Source organism: Carica papaya, chromosome 5 (genome assembly GCF_054855325.1).
Source record: "Carica papaya isolate Zhongbai chromosome 5, ASM5485532v1, whole genome shotgun sequence".
NCBI classification, from domain to species: Eukaryota; Viridiplantae; Streptophyta; class Magnoliopsida; order Brassicales; family Caricaceae; genus Carica; species Carica papaya.
In genome coordinates, this window is record NC_142313.1 from 29,679,813 (window position 1) to 29,699,930 (window position 20,118).

At 46.4% G+C, this 20,118-nt stretch overlaps 3 non-coding genes and 29 pseudogenes across 3 annotated transcripts; all 32 read left to right on the top strand.

Annotated features, from left to right (window-relative positions):
• Positions 1 to 379: 379 nt before the first annotated feature.
• On the top strand, positions 380 to 498 carry LOC148261324 (5S ribosomal RNA; annotated as a pseudogene).
• Positions 499 to 705: 207 nt separating this feature from the next.
• On the top strand, positions 706 to 824 carry LOC148261325 (5S ribosomal RNA; annotated as a pseudogene).
• A 559-nt stretch (positions 825 to 1,383) lies between these two features.
• LOC148261326 (5S ribosomal RNA) lies at positions 1,384 to 1,502 on the top strand (annotated as a pseudogene).
• Positions 1,503 to 1,704: 202 nt separating this feature from the next.
• LOC148261327 (5S ribosomal RNA) lies at positions 1,705 to 1,823 on the top strand (annotated as a pseudogene).
• Positions 1,824 to 2,384: 561 nt separating this feature from the next.
• LOC148261328 (5S ribosomal RNA) lies at positions 2,385 to 2,502 on the top strand (annotated as a pseudogene).
• Positions 2,503 to 2,707: 205 nt separating this feature from the next.
• On the top strand, positions 2,708 to 2,826 carry LOC148261329 (5S ribosomal RNA; annotated as a pseudogene).
• Positions 2,827 to 3,386: 560 nt separating this feature from the next.
• On the top strand, positions 3,387 to 3,504 carry LOC148261330 (5S ribosomal RNA; annotated as a pseudogene).
• A 204-nt stretch (positions 3,505 to 3,708) lies between these two features.
• LOC148261331 (5S ribosomal RNA) lies at positions 3,709 to 3,827 on the top strand (annotated as a pseudogene).
• Positions 3,828 to 4,036: 209 nt separating this feature from the next.
• Positions 4,037 to 4,155, top strand: LOC148261332 (5S ribosomal RNA). The gene has a single exon (XR_015821169.1). It is a non-coding gene; the product is annotated as a 5S ribosomal RNA (ribosomal RNA).
• A 562-nt stretch (positions 4,156 to 4,717) lies between these two features.
• Positions 4,718 to 4,835, top strand: LOC148261333 (5S ribosomal RNA; annotated as a pseudogene).
• A 561-nt stretch (positions 4,836 to 5,396) lies between these two features.
• Positions 5,397 to 5,515, top strand: LOC148261334 (5S ribosomal RNA; annotated as a pseudogene).
• Positions 5,516 to 6,078: 563 nt separating this feature from the next.
• On the top strand, positions 6,079 to 6,197 carry LOC148261335 (5S ribosomal RNA). Its single transcript, XR_015820531.1, has one exon. It is a non-coding gene; the product is annotated as a 5S ribosomal RNA (ribosomal RNA).
• Positions 6,198 to 6,668: 471 nt separating this feature from the next.
• On the top strand, positions 6,669 to 6,787 carry LOC148261336 (5S ribosomal RNA; annotated as a pseudogene).
• A 559-nt stretch (positions 6,788 to 7,346) lies between these two features.
• Positions 7,347 to 7,465, top strand: LOC148261337 (5S ribosomal RNA). The gene has a single exon (XR_015820532.1). It is a non-coding gene; the product is annotated as a 5S ribosomal RNA (ribosomal RNA).
• Positions 7,466 to 8,025: 560 nt separating this feature from the next.
• On the top strand, positions 8,026 to 8,144 carry LOC148261338 (5S ribosomal RNA; annotated as a pseudogene).
• A 559-nt stretch (positions 8,145 to 8,703) lies between these two features.
• LOC148261339 (5S ribosomal RNA) lies at positions 8,704 to 8,822 on the top strand (annotated as a pseudogene).
• A 562-nt stretch (positions 8,823 to 9,384) lies between these two features.
• LOC148261340 (5S ribosomal RNA) lies at positions 9,385 to 9,503 on the top strand (annotated as a pseudogene).
• Positions 9,504 to 10,053: 550 nt separating this feature from the next.
• LOC148261341 (5S ribosomal RNA) lies at positions 10,054 to 10,172 on the top strand (annotated as a pseudogene).
• A 563-nt stretch (positions 10,173 to 10,735) lies between these two features.
• LOC148261342 (5S ribosomal RNA) lies at positions 10,736 to 10,854 on the top strand (annotated as a pseudogene).
• Positions 10,855 to 11,417: 563 nt separating this feature from the next.
• LOC148261343 (5S ribosomal RNA) lies at positions 11,418 to 11,536 on the top strand (annotated as a pseudogene).
• Positions 11,537 to 11,740: 204 nt separating this feature from the next.
• Positions 11,741 to 11,859, top strand: LOC148261344 (5S ribosomal RNA; annotated as a pseudogene).
• Positions 11,860 to 12,744: 885 nt separating this feature from the next.
• Positions 12,745 to 12,863, top strand: LOC148261345 (5S ribosomal RNA; annotated as a pseudogene).
• A 209-nt stretch (positions 12,864 to 13,072) lies between these two features.
• LOC148261346 (5S ribosomal RNA) lies at positions 13,073 to 13,191 on the top strand (annotated as a pseudogene).
• A 561-nt stretch (positions 13,192 to 13,752) lies between these two features.
• On the top strand, positions 13,753 to 13,871 carry LOC148261347 (5S ribosomal RNA; annotated as a pseudogene).
• Positions 13,872 to 15,061: 1,190 nt separating this feature from the next.
• Positions 15,062 to 15,180, top strand: LOC148261348 (5S ribosomal RNA; annotated as a pseudogene).
• A 559-nt stretch (positions 15,181 to 15,739) lies between these two features.
• On the top strand, positions 15,740 to 15,858 carry LOC148261349 (5S ribosomal RNA; annotated as a pseudogene).
• Positions 15,859 to 16,065: 207 nt separating this feature from the next.
• Positions 16,066 to 16,184, top strand: LOC148261350 (5S ribosomal RNA; annotated as a pseudogene).
• Positions 16,185 to 16,745: 561 nt separating this feature from the next.
• LOC148261351 (5S ribosomal RNA) lies at positions 16,746 to 16,864 on the top strand (annotated as a pseudogene).
• Positions 16,865 to 17,066: 202 nt separating this feature from the next.
• On the top strand, positions 17,067 to 17,185 carry LOC148261352 (5S ribosomal RNA; annotated as a pseudogene).
• Positions 17,186 to 17,863: 678 nt separating this feature from the next.
• Positions 17,864 to 17,982, top strand: LOC148261353 (5S ribosomal RNA; annotated as a pseudogene).
• Positions 17,983 to 19,183: 1,201 nt separating this feature from the next.
• Positions 19,184 to 19,302, top strand: LOC148261354 (5S ribosomal RNA; annotated as a pseudogene).
• Positions 19,303 to 19,833: 531 nt separating this feature from the next.
• Positions 19,834 to 19,952, top strand: LOC148261355 (5S ribosomal RNA; annotated as a pseudogene).
• Positions 19,953 to 20,118: the final 166 nt, after the last annotated feature.

Below are 20,118 nucleotides of genomic sequence, written 5' to 3' on the forward strand. Positions count from 1 at the left end.
ATGTATTTTCAGCACGAAATGAAACAGGTACGATCATACGAGCACTAATGCAACGGATTCTATCAGAACTCCGTAGGTAAGGGTGCTTGGGGGAGAGTAGTACTAGCATGGGTTACCTCCTGCGAAGTCCTTATATTTCACCTATTTTCTTGTGAAGTCCTCGTGTTGCACCCATTTTTTTGCAGATGATTCTTTCGACGTTACGCGGGACTTGAATTATGGTCCTCAGGTTTATTCGCAAATGTGAGTCACGGAACCGTGGCATTTTACTTGATATTAGAACGAGAACGGGAGGTGCAGTGCGCACGCAAAAGGAAACAAATGACGGGAGGGGGAAGAAAGGGGAATGAGTGTATGTATTTGCAGCGCGAAATTAAACAGGTGCGATCATACCAGCACAAATGCATCGGATCCCATCAGAACTCCGCAGTTAAGTGTGCTTTGGCGAAAGTAGTACAATGATGGGTTACCTCGTGGGAAGTTCTCGTGTTGCACCCATTTTTTTTTTCAGATGTGCCGTTCGACGTTACGCGCGACTTTAATTATGGTCCGCAGATTTATTCGCAAATGTGAGTCACGGCGCCGTGGCATTTTACTTGATATTTGAACGAGAACGAGAGGTACAGTGCGCACGCACAAGGAAACAAATGACGGGAGGGGGAAGAAAGGAGAAGGAGTTTATGTATTTGTAGCGTGAAATTAAACAGGTGCGATCATACCGGCACTATTGCACCGGATCCCATCAGAACTCCGCAGTTAAGTGTGTTTGGGCGAGAGTAGTACTCGGATGGGTGACCTCTTGGGAAGTCCTCGTTCCGCACCAATTTTTTTTTCAGGCGGGTCGTTCGACGTTACGCCCGACTGGAACTAGGGTCCGCTGGTTTATATACAAATGTGAGTCAAGAAGTAGGGGCATTTTAATCGATTTTAGAACGAGAAGGAGAGGTGCAGTGTGAACACACAAGGAAACATTTGATGGGAGGGGGAGGGAAGGAAAAAAGTGTATGTATTTGCAGCGCATAATGAAACAAGTGCGATCATACCAGTACTAATGCAACGGATTCTATCAGAACTCCGTAGGTAAGGGTGCTTGGGCGAGAGTAGTAATAGCATGGGTTACCTCCTGCCAAGTCCTTATATTTCACCCATTTTCTTGTGAAGTCCTCGTGTTGCACCCATTTTTTTGTAGATGATTCTTTCGACGTTACGCGCAACTTGAATTATGGTCCTCAGGTTTATTCGCAAATGTGAGTCACGGCGCTGTAGCATTTTACTTGATATTAGAACGAGAACGGGAGGTGCAGCGCGCACGCACAAGGAAACAAATGACGGGAGGGGGAGGAAAAGAGAAGGCGTGTATGTATTTGCAGCGCGAAACTAAACAAGTGCGATCATACCAGCACTAAAGCCCCGGATCCCAACAGAACTCCACAGTTAAGTGTGCTTGGGCGAGATTAGTACTCGGAAGGTTGACCTCCTGGGAAGTCCTCGTGTCGCACAAATTTTTTTTCAGATTGGTCGTTCGACGTTACGCGCGTCTGGAACTAGGGTCCGCTGGTTTATACGCAAATGTGAGTCAAGAAGCATGGGCATTTTAATCGATATTAGAACGAGAATGAGAGGTGAAGTGTGAACGCACAAGGAAACAAATGACGGGAGGGGGAAGAAAGGAGGAGTGTATGTATTTGCAGCGCAAAAGTAAAGAGGTGCGATCATAGCAGCACTAAAGCCCCGGATCCCATCAGAACTCCGCAGTTAAGTGTGTTTGGGCGAGAGTAGTACTCGGAATGGTGACCACCTGGGAAGCCATCGTGTTGCACCTATTTTTTTTTGGATGGGTTGTTCGACGTTACGCGCGAATGGAATTATAAACCGCTGGTTCATTTGCAAAGGTGAGTCACGGTGCCGGAGCATATTACTTGATATTAGAACGGGAAAGAGAGATGCAGAGTGCACGCACAAGGAAACAAATGACGGGAAGGTGGATGGGAGGAGAAAGAGTGTATGTATTTGCAGTGCAGAATGAAACATGATGGATCATACCAGCACTAATGCAACGGATTCTATCAGAACTCCGCAGTTAAGGGTGCTTGGGCGAGAAAAGTACTCGGATGGGTGACCTCCTGCGAAGTCCTTATATTTCACCCATTTTCTTGGGAGGTCCTCGTGTTGCACCCATCTTTTTACAGATGATTCTTTTGACATTACGCGGAACTTGATTTATGGTCCGCATGTTTATTCGCAAATGTGAGTCACGGCGCTGTGGCATTTTACTTGATATTAGAACGAGTACGGGAGGTGCAGTGCGCACGCACAAGGAAACAAATGACAGGAGGAGGAAGAAAAGAGAAGGAGTGTAAGTATTTGAAGTGCAAAATTAAACAAGTGGCATCATACCAGCACTAATGCACTGGATCCCATCAGAACTATGCAGTTAAGCGTGCTTGGGCGAGAGTAGTACTCGGATGGATGACCTCTTGGGAAGTCCTCGTATTGCAACAATTTTTTTTCAGATGGGTCGTTCGACGTTACGCGCGACGGGAACTATGGTCCACTGGTTTATACGCAAATGTGAGTCAAGAATCAGGGGCATTTTAATCGATATTAGAACGAGCATGGGAGGTGTAGTGCGCACGCACAAGGAAACAAATGACGGGAGGGGGAAGAAAGGAGAAGGAGTTTATGTATTTGCAGCGCAAAATTAAACGGGTGCGATAATACAAGCACTAATGCACCGGATCCCCTCAGAACTCCGTAGTTAAGTGTGCTTGGGCGAGAGTAGTACTCGGATGGGTGACCTCCTGGGAAGTTCTCGTGTCGCACCAATTTTTTTTCAGACGGGTCGTTCGACGTTACGCGCGACTGGAACTAGGGTCCGCTGGTTTATACGCAATTGTGAGTCAAGAAGCAGGGGTATTTTATTCGATATTAGAACGAGAAGGAGAGGTGCAGTGTGAACGCACAAGGAAACAATTGATGGGAGGGGGAGGGAAGGAGAAGGAGTGTATGTATTTTCAGCACGAAATGAAACAGGTGCGATCAAACCAGCACTAATGCAACGGATTCTATCAGAACTCCGTAGGTAAGGGTGCTTGGGCGAGAGTAGTACTAGCATGGGTTACCTCCTGCGAAGTCCTTATATTTCACCCATTTTCTTGTGAAGTCCTCGTGTCGCACCAATTTTTTTTCAGACGGGTCGTTCGACGTTACGCGCGTCTGGAACTAGGGTCCGCTGGCTTATACGCAAATGTGAGTCAAGAAGCAGGGGCATTTTAATCGATATTAGAACGAAAATGAGAGGTGAAGTGTGAACGCACAAGGAAACAAATGACGGAAGAAAGAAGAAAAGAGAAGGAGTGTATGTATTTGAAGCGCAAAATTAAACAAGTGGTATCATACAAGCATTAATGCACCGGATCCCATCAGAACTCTGCAGGTAAGTGTGCTTGGGCGAGAGTAGTACTCGGATGGGTGACCTCTTGGGAAGTCCTCGTATCGCAACAATTTTTTTTCAGATGGGTCGTTCGACATTACGCGTGAGTGGAACAATGGTCTGCTAGTTTATACGCAAATTTGAGTCAAGAATCAGGAGTATTTTAATCGATATTAGAACAAGAACGAGAGTTGCAGTGTGAACGCACCAGGAAACAAATGATGGGAGGGGGGGAGGGAAGAAGGAGTGTATGTATTTTCAGCACGAAATTAAACAGGTGCGGTCACACCAGCACAAATGCACCGGATCCCATCAGAACTTCGCAGTTAAGTGTGCTTTGGCGAAAGTAGTACAATGATGGGTTACCTCCTGGGAAGTTCTCGTGTTGCACCCATTTTCTTTTTTTCAGATGTGTCGTTCGACGTTATGCGCGACTTTAATTATGTTCCGCAGATTTATTTGCAAATGTGAGTCACGGCGCCGTGGCATTTTACTTGATATTTGAACGAGAACGAGAGGTGCAGTGCGCACTCACAAGGAAACAAATGACGGGAGGGGGAAGAAAGGAGAAGGAGTTTATGTATTTGCAACGCAGAATTAAACAGGTGCGATCATACCAGCACAAATGCACCGGATCCCATCAGAACTCCCCAGTTAAGTGTGCTTGGGCGGGAGTAGTACTCGGATGGGTGACCTCCTGGGAAGTCCTCGTGTCGCACTAATTTTTTTTTAGGACGGGTCGTTCGACATTACGCACGACTTGAACTAGGGTCCACTGGTTTATACGCAAATGTGAGTCAAGAAGCAGGGGCATTTTAATCGATATTAGAACGAGAAGGAGAGATGCAGAGTGCACGCAAAAGGAAACAAATGACGGGAGGGGGGATGGAGGGAGAAAAAGTGTATGTATTTGCAGCGCAGAATGAAACATGAGCAATCATACCAGCACCAATGCAACGGATTCTATCAGAACTCCGCAAGTTAAGGGTGCTTGGGCGAGAGTAGCTCTAGGATGGGTGACCTCCTGCGAAGTCCTTATATTTCACCCATTTTCTTAGGAAGTCCTCGTGTTGCACCCATTTTTTTGCAGATGATTCTTTCGACGATACGCGCGACTTGAATTATGGTCCTCAGGTTTATTCGCAAATGTGAGTCACGGCACCGTAGCATTTTACTTGATATTAGAACGACCACGGGAGGTGTAGTGTGCACGCACAAGGAAACAAATGACGGGAGGGGGAAGAAAGGAGAAGGAGTTTATGTTTTTGCCGCGCAGAATTAAAAGAGTGCGATCATACCAGCACTAATGCACCGGATCCCATCAGAACTTCGCAGTTAAGTGTGCTTGGGCGAGAGTAGACTCGGATGGGTGACCTCCTGGGAAGTCCTCGTGTCGCACAAATTTTAATTTCAGACGGGTCGTTCGACGTTACGCGCGACTGGAACTAGGGTCCGCTGGTTTATACACAAATGTGAGTCAAGAAGCAGGGCATTTTAATCCATATTAGAACGAGAAGGAGAGGTGCAGTGTGAACGCACAAGGAAACAATTGATGGTAGGGGGAGGGAAGGAGAAGGAGTGTATGTATTTTCAGCACGAAATGAAAGAGGTGCGATCATACCAGCACTAATGGAACGGATTCTATCAGAACTTCGTAGGTAAGGGTGCTTGGGCGAGAGTAGTACTAGCATGGGTTACCTCCTGCGAAGTCCTTATATTTCACCCATTTTCTGGTGAAGTTCTCGTGTTGCACCCATTTTTTTTTCTTTAGATTTGCCGTTCGACGTTACGCGCGACTTTAATTATGGTCAGCATATTTATTCGCAAATGTGAGTCACGGCGCCGTGGCATTTTACTTGATATTTGAACGAGAACGAAAGGTGCAGTGCGCACGCATAAGGAAACAAATGACGGGAGGGGGAAAAAAGGATAAGGAGTTTATGTATTTGCGGCGTGAAAAATAAGGTGCGATCATACCATCACTAATGCACCGGATCCCATCAGAACTCCGCAGTTAAGTGTGCTTCGGCGAGAGTAGTACTCGGATGGGTGACCTCCTGGGATGTCCTCGTGTCGCACTAATTTTTATTTTCTGATGGGTTGTTCGACGTTACGCGCGACTAGAACTAGGGTCCACTGATTTATACGCAAATGTGAATCAAGAAGCAGATGCATTTTAATCGATATTAGAACGAGAAGGAGAGATTCAGAGTGCACGCACAAGGAAACAAATAACGGGATGGGGGATGGAGGGAGAAAAAGTGTATGTATTTGAAGCGCAGAATGAAACATGAGCAATCATACCAGCGCCAATGCAACGGATTCTATCAGAACTCCGCAAATTAAGGATGCTTGGGCGAGAGTAGCACTAGGATGGGTGACCTCCTGCGAAGTCCTTATATTTCACCCATTTTCTTAGGAAGTCCTCGTGTTGCACCCATTTTTTTGCAGATGATTCTTTCGACGATACGCGCGACTTGAATTATGGTCCTCACGTTTATTCGCAAATGTGAGTCACGGCGCTGTAGCATTTTACTTGATATTAGAACGAGAATGGGAGGTGCAGTGCGCACGCACAAGGAAACAAATGACGGGAGGGGGAAGAAAGGGGAATGAGTTTATGTATTTACAGCGCAAAATTAAATAGGTGTGATCATACCAGCACTAATGCACCGGATCCCATCAGAACTCCGCAGTGAAGTGTGCTTGGGCGAGATTAGTACTCGGATGGGTGACCTCCTGGGAAGTCCTCGCGTCGCACTAATTTTTTTTTCCAGACGGGTCGTTCGACGTTATGCGCGACTGGAACTAGGATCCACTGGTTTATACTCAAATGTGAGTCAAGAAGCAGGGGCATTTTAATCGATATTAGAACAAGAAGGAGAGATGCAGAGTGCACGCACAAGGAAACAAATGACGGGAGGGGGGATGGAGGGAGAAAAAGTGTATGTATTTGCAGCGCAGAATGAAACATGAGCAATCATAGCAGCACCAATGCAACGGATTCTATCAGAACTCCGCAAGTTAAGGGTGCTTGGACGAGAGTAGCACTAGGATGGCTGACCTCCTGCGAAGTCCTTATATTTCACCCATTTTCTTAGGAAGTCCTCGTGTTGCACCCATTTTTTTGCAGATGATTCTTTCGACGAGGTGCAGTGTGCAAGCACAAGGAAACAAATGACGGGAGGGGGAAGAAAGGAGAAGGAATTTATGTATTTGCAGCGCAGAATTGAATGGGTGCGATCATACCAGCATTAATGCACCGGATCCCATCAGAACTCCGCAGTTAAGCGCGCTTGGGCGACAGTAGTACTCGGATGGGTGACCTCCTGGGAAGTTCTCGTGTCGCACCAATTTTTTTTCAGACGGGTCGTTCGACGTTACGCGCGACTGGAACTGGGGTCCGCTAGTTTATACGCAATTGTGAGTCAAGAAACAGGGGCATTTTAATCGATATTAGAACGAGAAGGAGATGTGCAGTGTGAACGCACAAGGAAACAATTGATGGGAGGGGGAGGGAAGGAGAAGGAGTGCATGTATTTTCAGCGCGAAATGAAATAGGTGCGATCAGACCAGCACTAATGCTTCGGATTCTATCAGAACTCCGTAGGTAAGGGTGCTTGGGCGAGAGTAGTACTAGCATGGGTTACCTCCTGCGAAGTCCTTATATTTCACCTATTTTCTTGTGAAGTCCTCGTGTTGCACCCATTTTTTTGCAGATAATTCTTTCGACGTTACGCGCGACTTGAATTATGGTCCTCAGGTTTATTCGCAAATGTGAGTCACGGCGCTGTAGCATTTTACTTGATATTAGAACGAGAACGGGAGGTGCAGTGCGCACGCACAAGGAAACAAATGACGGGAGGGGGAAGAAAGGGGAATGAGTTTATGTATTTACAGCGCAAAATTAAATAGGTGTGATCATACCAGCACTAATGCACCGGATCCCATCAGAACTCCGCAGTGAAGTGTGCTTGGGCGAGATTAGTACTCGGATGGGTGACCTCCTGGGAAGTCCTCGCGTCGCACTAATTTTTTTTTTCAGACGGGTCGTTCGACGTTATGCGCGACTGGAACTAGGATCCCCTGGTTTATACGCAAATGTGAGTCAAGAAGAAGGGGCATTTTAATTGATATTAGAACGAGAAGGAGAGATGCAGAGTGCACGCACAAGGAAACAAATAACGGGAGGGGGGATGGAGGGAGAAAAAGTGTATGTATTTGCAGCGCAGAATGAAACATGAGCAATCATATCAGCACCAATGCAACGGATTCTATCAGAACTCCGCAAGTTAAGGGTGTTTGGGCGAGAGTAGCACTAGGATGGGTGACCTCCTGTGAAGTCCTTATATTTCACCCATTTTCTTAGGAAGTCCTCGTGTAGCACCCATTTTTTTGCAGATGATTCTTTCGACGATACACGCGACTTAAATTATGGTCCTCAGGTTTATTCGCAAATGTGAGTCACGGCACCGTAGCATTTTACTTGATATAAGAACGAGCACGGGAGGTGCAGTGTGCACGCACAAGGAAACAAATGACGGGAGGGGGAAGAAAGGAGGAGTTTATGTATTTGCAGCGCAGAATTAAACGGGTGCGATCATACCAGCACTAATGCACCGGATCCCATCAGAACTCCGCAGTTAAGTGCCCTTGGGCGAGAGTTGTACTCGGATGGGTGACCTCCTGGGAAGTTCTCGTGTCGCACCAATTTTTTTTCAGACGGGTCGTTCGACGTTACGCGCGACTGGAACTGGGGTCCGCTGGTTTATACGCAAATGTGAGTCATGAAGCAGGGGCATTTTAATCGATATTAGAACGAGAAAGAGAGGTGCAGTGTGAACGCACAAGGAAACAATTGATGGGAGGGGGAGGGAAGGAGAAGGAGTGTATTTATTTTCAGCACGAAATGAAACAAGTGCGATGATACCAGCACTAATGCAGCGGATTCTATCAGAACTCCGTAGGTAAGGGTGCTTCGGCGAGAGTAGTACTAGCATGGGTTACCTCCTGCGAAGTCCTTATATTTCACGCATTTTCTTGTGAAGTCCTCGTGTTGCACCCATTTTTTTGCAGATGATTCTTTCGACGTTACGCGCGACTTGAATTATGGTCCTCAGGTTTATTCGCAAATGTGAGTCACGGCACCGTAGTATTTTACTTGATATTAGAACGAGCACGGTAGGTGCAGTACGCACGCACATGGAAAGAAATGACGGGAGGGGGAAGAAAGGAGAAGGAGTTTATCTATTTGCAGCACGAAATTAAACAGGTGCGATCAAACCAGCACTATTGCACGGTATCCCATCAGAACTCTGCAGTTAAGTGTGCTTGGGCGAGAGTAGTACTCGGATGGGTGACCTCTTGGGAAGTCCTTGTGTTGCACCAATTTTTTTTCAGACGGGTCGTTCGACATTACGCGCGACTGGAACTATGGTCCGCTGGTTTATACGCAAATGTGGGTCAAGAATCAGGGGTATTTTAATTGATATTAGAACGAGAAGGAGAGGTGCAATGTGAACGCACAAGGAAACAAATGATCGGAGGGGGGGAGGGAAGAAGGAGTGTATGTATTTTCAGCATGAAATTAAACAGGCGCGATCATACCAGCACTAATGCATCGGATTCTATCAGAACTCCGTAGATAAGGGTACTTGGGCGAGAGTAGTACTAGCATGGGTTACCCCCTGCGAAGTCCTTATATTTCACCCATTTTCTTGTGAAGTCCTCGTGTTGCACCCATTTTTTTTTTTTTCAGATGTGCCGTTCGACGTTACGTGCGACTTTAATTATGGTCCGTAGATTTATTCGCAAATGTGAGTCACAGCACCGTGGCATTTTACTTGATATTTGAACGAGAACGAGAGGTGCAGTGCGCACGCACAAGGAAACAAATGACGGGAGGGGGAAGAAGGAGAATGAGTGTATGTATTTGCAGCGCGGAATTAAACGGCTACGATCATACCAGCACTAATGCACCGGATCCCCTCAAAACTCTGCAGTTAAGTGTGCTTGGGCGAGAGTAGTACTCGGATGAGTGACCTCCTGGGAAGTCCTCGTGTCGCACCAATTTTTTTTCAGACGGGTCATTCGACGTTACGCGCGACTGGAACTGGGGTCTGCTGGTTTATACGCAATTGTGAGTCAAGAAGAAGGGGCATTTTAATCGATATTAGAACGAGAAGGAGAGGTGCAGTGTGAACGCACGAGGAAACAATTGATTGGAGGGGGAGGGAAGGAGATGGAGTGTATGTATTTTCAGCAAGAAATGAAACAGGTGCGATCATACCAGCACTAATGCAACGGATTCTATCAGAAATGAAACAGGGCGAGAGTAGTACTAGCATGGGTTACCTCCTGCGAAGTCCTTATATTTCACCCATTTTCTTGTGAAGTCCTCGTGTTGCACCCATTTTCTTTTTTTCAGATGTGCCGTTCGACGTTACGTGCGACTTTAATTATGGTCCGTAGATTTATTCGCAAATGTGAGTCACGGCGCCGTGGCATTTCGCTTGATATTTGAACGAGAACGACAGGTGCAGTGCGCACGCACAAGGAAATAAATGACGGGAGGGGGAAGAAGGAGAAGGAGTTTATGTATTTGCAACGCGGAATTAAACGGCTGCGATCATACCAGCATTAATGCACCGGATCCCCTCAAAACTCTGCAGTTAAGTGTGCTTGGGCGAGAGTAGTACTCGGATGAGTGACCTCCTGGGAAGTCCTCGTGTCGCACCAATTTTTTTTCAGACGGGTCGTTCGACGTTACGCGCGACTGGAACTGGGGTCTGCAGGTTTATACGCAATTGTCAGTCAAGAAGAAGGGGCATTTTAATCGATATTAGAACGAGAAGGAGAGGTGCAGTGTGAACGCACAAGGAAACAATTGATTGGAGGGGGAGGGAAGGAGAAGGAGTGTATGTATTTTCAGCAAAAAATGAAACAGGTGCGATCATACCAGCACTAATGCAACGGATTCTATCAGAACTCCGTAGGTAAGGGTGCTTGGGCGAGAGTAGTACTAGCATGGGTTACCTCCTGCGAAGTCCTTATATTTCACCCATTTTCTTGTGAAGTCCTCGTGTTGCACCCATTTTCTTTTTTTCAGATGTGCCGTTCGACGTTACGCGCGTCTGGAACTAGGGTCCGCTGGTTTATACGCAAATGTGAGTCAATAAGCAGGGGCATTTTAATCGATATTAGAACGAGAATGAGAGGTGAAGTGTTAACGCACAAGGAAACAAATGACGGGAGGGGGAAGAAAGGAGAATGAGTGTATGTATTTGCAGCGCAAAATTAAATAGGTGCGATAATACTAGCACTAAAGCCCCGGATCCCATCAGAACTCCGCAGTTAAATGTGTTTGGGCGAGAGTAGTACTCGGATGGGTGACCTCCTGGGAAGTCCTCGTGTTGCACCAAATTTTTTTCAGACGGGTCGTTCGACGTTACGCACGACTGGAACTCGGGTCCGCTGGTTTATACGCAAATGTGAGCCAAGAAGCAGGGGTATTTTAATCGATTTTAGAATGAGAAGGAGAGGTGCAGTGTGAACGCACAAGGAAACAATCGATGGGAGGGGGAGGGAAGGAGAAGGAGTGTTTGTATTTTCAGTACGAAATGAAACAGGTACGATCATACCAGCACTAATGCAACGGATTGTATCAGAACTCCGTAGGTAAGGGTGCTTAGGCGAGAGTAGTACTAGCATGGGTTACCTCCTGCGAAGTCCTTATATTTCACCCATTTTCTTGTGAAGTCCTCGTGTTGCACCCATTTTCCTTTTTTCAGATGTGCCGTTCGACGTTACGTGCGACTTTAATTATGGTCCGTAGATTTATTCGCAAATGTGAGTCACGGCGCCGTGGCATTTTGCTTGATATTAGAACGAGAACGAGAGGTGCAGTGCGCATGCACAAGGAAACAAATGACGGGAGGGGGAAGAAAGGAGAAGGAGTTTATGTATTTGCAGCACTGAATTAAACGGGTGCGATCATACCAGCACTAATGCACCGAATCCCATCACAACTCCGCAGTTAAGTATGCTTGGGCGAGAGTAGTACTCGAATGGGTGACCTCTTGGGAAGTCCTCGTGTCGCACCAATTTTTTTTCAGACGGGTCGTTCGACGTTACGCGCGTTTGGAAGTAGGGTCCGCTGGTTTATACGCAAATGTTAGTCAAGAAGCAGGGGCATTTTTATCGATATTAGAACGAAAATGAGAGGTGAAGTGTGAACGCACAAGGAAACAAATGATTGGAGGGGGGGAGGGAAGAAGGAGTGTATGTATTTTCAGCACGAAATTAAACAGGTGCGGTCACACCAGCACAAATGCACCGGATCCCATCAGAACTCCGCAGTTAAGTGTGCTTTGGCGAAAGTAGTACAATGATGGGTTACCTCCTGGGAAGTTCTCGTGTTGCACCCATTTTTTTTTCCAGATGTGTCGTTCGACGTTCGCACGACTTTAATTATGGTCCGTAGATTTATTCGCAAATGTGAGTCACGGCGCCGTGGCATTTTACTTGATATTTGAACGAGAACGAGAGGTGCAGTGCGCACGCACAAGGAAACAAATGACGGGAGGGGGGATGGAAGGAGAAAGAGTGTATGTATTTGCAGTGCAGAATGAAACATGAGGGATCATACCAGCACTAATGCAACGGACTCTATCAGAACTCTGCAATTAAGGGTGCTTGGGCGAGAAAAGTACTCAGACGGGTGACCTCCTGCGAAGTCCTTATATTTCACCCATTTTCTTGGGAGGTCCTCGTGTTGCACCCATCTTTTTGCAGATGATTCTTACGACGTTACGCGCGACTTGATTTATGGTCCGCAGGTTTATTCTCAAATGTGAGTCACAGCGACGTGGCATTTAACTTGATATTAGAACAAGTACGGGAGGTGCAGTGCACACGCACAAGGAAACAAATGACGGGAGGAGGAAGAAAAGAGAAGGAGTGTATCTATTTGAAGCGCAAAATTAAACAAGTGGCATCATACCAGCACTAATGCACTGGATCCCATCAGAACTCTGCAAGTAAGTGTGCTTTGGCGAGAGTAGTTCTCGGATGGGTGACCTCTTGGGAAGTCCTCGTATCGCAACAATTTTTTTTTAGATGGGTCGTTCGACGTTACGCGTGACTAAAACTATGGTCCGCTGGTTTATACGCAAATGTGAGTCAAGAATTAGGGGCATTTTAATCGATATTAGAACGAGAAGGAGAGGTGCAGTGTGAACGCACAAGGAAACAAATGATGGGAGGGGGGGGAGGGAAGAAGGAGTATATGTATTTTCAGCACAAAATTAAACAGGTGCGGTCACACCAGCACAAATGCACCGGATCCCATCAGAACTCCGCAGTTAAGTTTGCTTTGGCGAAAGTAGTACAATGATGGGTTACCTCCCGGGAAGTTCTCGTGTTGTACCCATTTTCTTTTTTTCAGATGTGTCGTTCGACGTTACGCACGACTTTAATTATCGTCTGCAGATTTATTCGCAAATGTGAGTCACGGCGCCGTGGCATTTTACTTGATAGTAGAACGAGAACGGGAGGTGCAGTGCGCACGCACAAGGAAACAAATGACGGGAGGGGTAAGAAAGGGGAATGAGTTTATGTATTTACAGCGCGAAATTAAACAGGTGCGATCATACCAGCACTAATGCACCGGATCCCATCAGAACTCCGCAGTGAAGTGTGCTTGGGCGAGATTAGTACTCGGATGGGTGACCTCTTGGGTAGTCCTCGTGTTGCACCAATTTTTTTTCAGACGGGTCGTTCGACGTTACGCGCGTCTAGAACTAGGGTCCGCTGGTTTATACGCAAATGTGAGTCAAGAAGGAGGGGCATTTTAATCGATATTAGAACGAGAAGGAGAGATGCAGAGTGCACGCACAAGGAAACAAATGACGAGAGGGGGGATCGAGGGAGAAAAAGTGTATGTACTTGCAGCGCAGAATGAAACATGAGCAATCATACCAGCACCAATGCAACGGATTCTATCAAAACTCCGCAAGTTAAGGGTGCTTGGGCGAGAGTAGCACTAGGATGGGTGACCTCCTGCGAAGTCCTTATATTTCACCCATTTTCTTAGGAAGTCCTCGTGTTGCACCCATTTTTTTGCAGATGATTCTTTCGACGATAAGCGCGACTTGAATTATGGTCCTCAGGTTTATTCGCAAATGTGAGTCACAGTGTTGTAGCATTTTACTTGATATTAGAACGAGAACGGGAGGTGCAGTGCGCACGCACAAGGAAAGAAATGACGGGAGGGGGAAGAAAGGGGAATGAGTTTATGTATTTGCAGCGCAAAATTAAACAGGTGCGATCATACCAGCATTAATGTACCGGATCCCATCACAACTCCGCAGTTAAGTGTGCTTGGGCGAGAGTAGTACTCAAATGGGTGACCTCCTAGGAAGTACTCGTGTCGCACCAATTTTTTTTCAGACGGGTCGTTCGACGTTACGCGCGTTTGGAACTAGGGTCCGCTGGTTTATACGCAAATGTGAGTCAAGAAGCAGGGGCATTTTAATCGATATTAGAACGAAAATGAGAGGTGAAGTGTGAACGCACAAGGAAACAAATGACGGGAGGGGGAAGAAAGGAGAAGGAGTGTATGTTTTTGCAGCGCGAAATGAAACAGGTGCGATCATACCAGCACTAATGCAACGGATTCTATCAGAACTCCGTAGGTAAGGGTGGTTGGGCGAGAGTAGTACTAGCATGGGTTACCTCCTTCGAAGTCCTTATATTTCACCAATTTTCTTGTGAAGTCCTCGTGTTGCACCTATTTTTTTGCAAATGATTCTTTCGACGTTACGCGCGACTTGAATTATGGTCCTCAGGTTTATTCGCAAATGTGAGTCACGGCGCTGTAGCATTTTACTTGATATTAAAGTGAGAACGGGAGGTGCAGTGCGCACGCACAAGAAAACAAATGACGGGAGGGGGAAGAAAGGGGAATAAGTTTATGTATTTGCAGCGCAAAATTAAACAAGTGCGATCATACCAGCACTAATGCACTGGATCCCATCAGAACTCCGCAGTGAAGTGTGCTTGGGCGAGATTAGTATTCGGATGGGTTGTTCGACGTTACACGGGAATGGAATTATAAACCGTTGGTTTATTTGCAAAGGTGAGTCACGGTGCCGGGGCATATTACTTTATATTAGATCGAGAAAGAGAGATGCAGAGTGCACGCACAAGGAAACAAATGACGGGAGGGGGGATGGGAGGAGAAAGAGTGTATGTATTTGCAGTGCAGAATGAAACAGGTGCGATCATACCAGCACTAATGCAACGGATTCTATCAGAACTCCGTAGGTAAGGGTGCTTGGGCGAGAGTAGTACTAGCATGGGTTACCTCCTGCGAAGTCCTTATATTTCACCCATTTTCTTGTGAAGTCCTCGTGTTGCACCCATTTTTTTGCAGATGATTCTTTCGTCGTTACGCGCGACTTGAATTATGGTCCTCAGGTTTATTCGCAAATGTGAGTCACAGTGTTGTAGCATTTTACTTGATATTAGAACAAGAACAGGAGGTGCAGTGCGCACACACAAGGAAACAAATGATGGGAGGGGGAAGAAAGGGGAATGAGTTTATGTATTTGCAGCGCAAAATTAAACAGGTGCGATCATACCAGCATTAATGCACCGGATCCCATCACAACTCCGTAGTTAAGTGTGCTTGGGCTAGAGTAGTACTCGAATGGGTGACCTCCTGGGATGTCCTCGTGTCGCACCAATTTTTTTTCAGACGGGTCGTTCGACGTTACGCGCGTTTGGAACTAGGGTCCGCTGGTTTATACGCAAATGTGAGTCAAGAAGCAGGGGCATTTTAATCGATATTAGAATGAAAATGAGAGGTGAAGTGTAAACGCACAAGGAAACAAATGATGGGAGGGGGAAGAAAGGAGAAGGAGTGTATGTTTTTGCAGCGCGAAATGAAACAAGTGCGATCATACCAGCACTAATGCAACGGATTCTATCAGAACTCCGTAGGTAAGGGTGCTTGGGCGAGAGTAGTACTAGCATGGGTTACCTCCTGCGAAGTCCTTATATTTCACCCATTTTCTTGTGAAGTCCTCGTGTTGCACCCATTTTTTTGCAAATGATTCTTTCGACGTTACGCGCGACTTGAATTATGGTCCTCAGGTTTATTCGCAAATGTGAGTCACGGCGCTGTGGCATTTTACTTGATATTAGAACGAGAACGGGAGGTACAGTGCGCACGCACAAAGAAACAAATGACGGGAGGGTGAATAAAGGGGAATGAGTTTATGTATTTGCAGCGCGAAATTAAACAGGTGCGGTCACACCAGCACAAATACACCGGATCCCATCAGAACTCCGCAGTTAAGTGTGCTTTGGCGAAAGTAGTACAAGGATGGGTTACCTCCTGAGAAGTTCTCGTGTTGCACCCATTTTTTTTTTCAGATGTGCCTTTCGACGTTATGCGCGACTTTAATTATAGTCCGCAGATTTATTCGAAGATGTGAGTCACTCCGCCGTGACATTTTACTTGATATTTATACGAGAACGAGAGGTGCAGTGCACACGTATAAGGAAACAAATGACGGGAAGGGGAAGAAAGGAGAAGGAGTGTACGTATTTGCAGCGCAAAATTAAATAGGTGCCATCATACCAGCACTAATGCACCGTATCCCATCAGAACTTAGCAGTTAAGTGTGCTTGGGCGGGAGTAGTACTCGGATTGGTGACCTCCTGGAAAGTCCTCGTGTTGCACCCATTTTTTTCCGGATGGATCGTTGGACGTTACGCGCGAATGCAATTATAAACCACTAGTTCATTCGCAAAGGTGAGTCACGATGCCAGGGCATTTTACTTGATATTAGAACAAGAAGGAGAGATGCCGAGTGCACGCAGAAGGAAACAAATGACGGGAGAGGGGATGGAGAGAGAAAGAGTGTATGTACTTGCAGCGCAGAATGGAACATGAGCGATCATACCAGCACCAATGCAACGGATTCTATCAGAACTCCGCAAGTTAAGGGTGCTTGGGCGAGAGTAGCACTAGGATGGGTGACCTCATGCGAAGTCCTTATATTTCACCTATTTTCTTAGGAAGTCGTCGTGTTGCACCCATTTTTTTGCTGATGATTCTTTCGACGTTACGCGCGACTTGAATTATGGTCCTCATGTTTATTCGCAAATGTGAGTCACGGCACCGTAGCATTTTACTTGATATTAGAACGAGCACGGGAGGTGCAGTGTGCACGCACAAGGAAACAAATGACGGGAGAGGGAAGAAAGGGGAAGGAATTTATGTATTTCCAGCGCGAAACTAAACAGGTGCGATCATACCAGCACTAAAGCCCCGGATCCCATCAGAACTCCGCAGTTAAGTGTGCTTGGGCGAGATTAGTACTCGGATGGTTGACCTCCTGGGAAGTCCTCGTGTCGCATCAATTTTTTTTCAGACTGGTCGTTCGACGTTACGCGCGTCTGGAACTAGGGTCCGCTGGTTTATACGCAAATGTAACTCAAGAAGCAGGGGCATTTTAATCGATATTAGAACGAGAATGAGAGGTGAAGTGTGAACGCACAAGGAAACAAATGACGGGAGGGGGAAGAAAGAAGGAGTGTATGTATTTGCAGCGCGAAATTAAAGAGGTGCGATCATACCAGCACTAAAGCCCCGGATCCCATCAGAACTCCGCAGTTAAGTGTGCTTGGGCGAGAGTAGTACTCGGATGGGTGACCACCTTGGAAGCCCTCGTGTTCCACCTATTTTTTTTCGGATGGGTTGTTCGACGTTACGCGCGAATGGAATTATAAACTGCTGGTTCATTTGCAAAGGTGAGTCACGGTGCCGGGGCATATTACTTGATATTCGAACGAGAAAGAGAGATGCAGAGTGCACGCACAAGGAAACAAATGACGGGAGGGTGGATGGGAGGAGAAAAAGTATATGTATTTGCAGCAGAGAATGAAACATGAGCAATCATACCAGCACTAATGCAACGGATTCTAAGTGTAAACGCACAAGGAAACAAATGATGGGAGGGGGAAGAAAGGAGAAGGAGTGTATGTTTTTGCAGCGCGAAATGAAACAGGTGCGATCATACCAGCACTAATGCAACGGATTCTATCAGAACTCCGTAGGTAAGGGTGCTTGGGCGAGAGTAGTACTAGCATGGGTTACCTCCTGCGAAGTCCTTATATTTCACCCATTTTCTTGTGAAGTCCTCGTGTTGCACCCATTTTTTTGCAAATGATTCTTTCGACGTTACGCGCGACTTGAATTATGGTCCTCAGGTTTATTCGCAAATGTGAGTCACGGCGCTGTAGCAATTTACTTGATATTAAAACGAGAACGAGAGGTGCAGTGCGCACGCACAAGGAAACAAATGACGGGAGGGGGAAGAAAAGGGAATGAATTTATGTATTTGCAGCGCAAAATTAAATAGGTGCAATCATACTAGCACTAATGCACCGGATCCCATCATAACTCCGCAATGAAGTGTGCTTGGGCGAGATTAGTACTCGGATGGGTGACCTCCTGGGAAGTCCTCGTGTCGCACCAATTTTTTTTCAGACAAGTCGTTCGACGTTACGCTCGTCTGGAACTAGGGTCTGCTGGTTTATACGTAAATGTGAGTCAAGAAGAAGGGGCATTTTAATCGATATTAGAACGAGAATGAGAGGTGAAGTGTGAACGCACAAGGAAACAAATGACGGGAGGGGGAAGAAATGAGAAGGAGTGTATGTATTTGCAGCACGAAATTAAACAGGTGCGATCATACCAGCACTAAAGCTCCGGATCCTATCAGAACTCCGCAGTTAAGTGTGCTTGGGCGAGAGTAGTACTCGGATGGGTCACCACCCCCTCGTGTTGCACCTATTTTTTTTTCGGATGGGTTGTTCGACGTTACGCGCGAATGGAATTATAAACCGCTGGTTCATTTGCAAAGGTGAGTCACGGTGCCGGGGCATATTACTTGATATTAGAACGAGAAAGAGAGATGCAGAGTGCACGCACAAGGAAACAAATGACGGGAGGGGGGTTGAAAGGAGAAAGAGTGTATGTATTTGCAGTGCAGAATGAAACATGAGGGATCATACCAGCACTAATGCAACGGATTCTATCAGAACTCCGCAGTTAAGGGTGCTTGGGCGAGAAAAGTACTTGGATGGGTGACCTCCTGCGAAGTCCTTATATTTCACCCATTTTTTTTGGTGGTCCTCGTGTTGCACCCATCTTTTTGCAGATGATTCTTTCGACGTTACGCGCGACTTGATTTATAGTCCGCAGGTTTATTCGCAAATGTGAGTCACGGCTCCATTGCATTTTACTTGATATTAGAACGAGTACGGGAGGTGCAGTGCGCACGCACAAGGAAATAAATAACGGGATGAGGAAGAAAAGAGAGGGAGTGTATGTATTTGAAGCGCAAAATTAAACAAGTGGCATCATACCAGCCCTAATGCATTGGATCCCATCAGAACTCTGCAGTTAAATGTGCTTTGGCGAGAGTAGTAATCGGATGGGTGACCTCTTGGGAAGTCCTCGTATCGCAATAATTTTTTTTCAGATGGGTCGTTCGAAGTTACGCAAGACTGGAACTATGGTCCGCTGGTTTATACGCAAATGTGAGTCAAGAATCAGGGGCATTTTTATCGATATTAGAACGAGAAGGAGATGTGCAGTGTGAACGCACAAGGAAACAAATGATGGGAAGGGGGGAGGGAAGAAGGAGTGTATGTATTTTCAGCACGAAATTAAACAGGTGCGGTCACACCAGCACAAATGCACCAGATCCCATCAGAACTCCGCAGTTAAGTGTGCTTTGGCGAAAGTAGTACAATGATGGGTTACCTCCTGGGAAGTTCTCGTGTTGCACCCATTTTCTTTTTTTCAGATGTGCCGTTCGACGTTACGCGCGACTTTAATTATGGTCCGCAGATTTATTCGCAAATGTGAGTCACGGTGCCGTGGCATTTTATTTGATATTTGAACGAGAACGGGAGGTGCAGTGCACATGCACAAGGAAACAAATGACGGGAGGAGGAAGAAAAGAGAAGAAGTGTATGTATTTGAAGCGCAAAATTAAACAAGTGGCATCATACCAGCACTAATGCAGTGGATCCCATCAGAATTCTGCAGTTAAGTGTGGTTGGGCGAGAGTAGTAGTCGGATGGGTGACCTCTTGGGAAGTCCTCGTATCGAAACAATTTTTTTTCAGATGGGTCGTTCGACATTACGCGCGACTGGAACTATGGTCTGCTGGTTTATACGCAAATGTGAGTCAAGAATAAGGGGCATTTTAATCGATATTAGAACGAGAAGAAGAGGTGCAGTGTGAACGCACAAGGAAACAAATGATGGGAGGGGGGAGGGAAGAAGGAGTGTATGTATTTTCAGCACGAAATTAAACAGGTGCGTTCACACCAGCACAAATGCACCGGATCCCATCAGAACTCCGCAGTTAAGTGTGTTTTGGCGAAAGTAGTACAATGATGGGTTACCTCATGCGAAGTTCTCGTGTTGCACCCATTTTTTTTTTTCAGATCTGCCGTTCGACGTTACGCGCGACTTTAATTATGGTTTGCAGATTTATTCGCAAATGTTAGTCACGGCGCCGTGGCATTTTACTTGATATTTGAACAAGAACGAGAGGTGCAGTGCGCACGCACAAGGAAACAAATGACGGGAGGGGGAA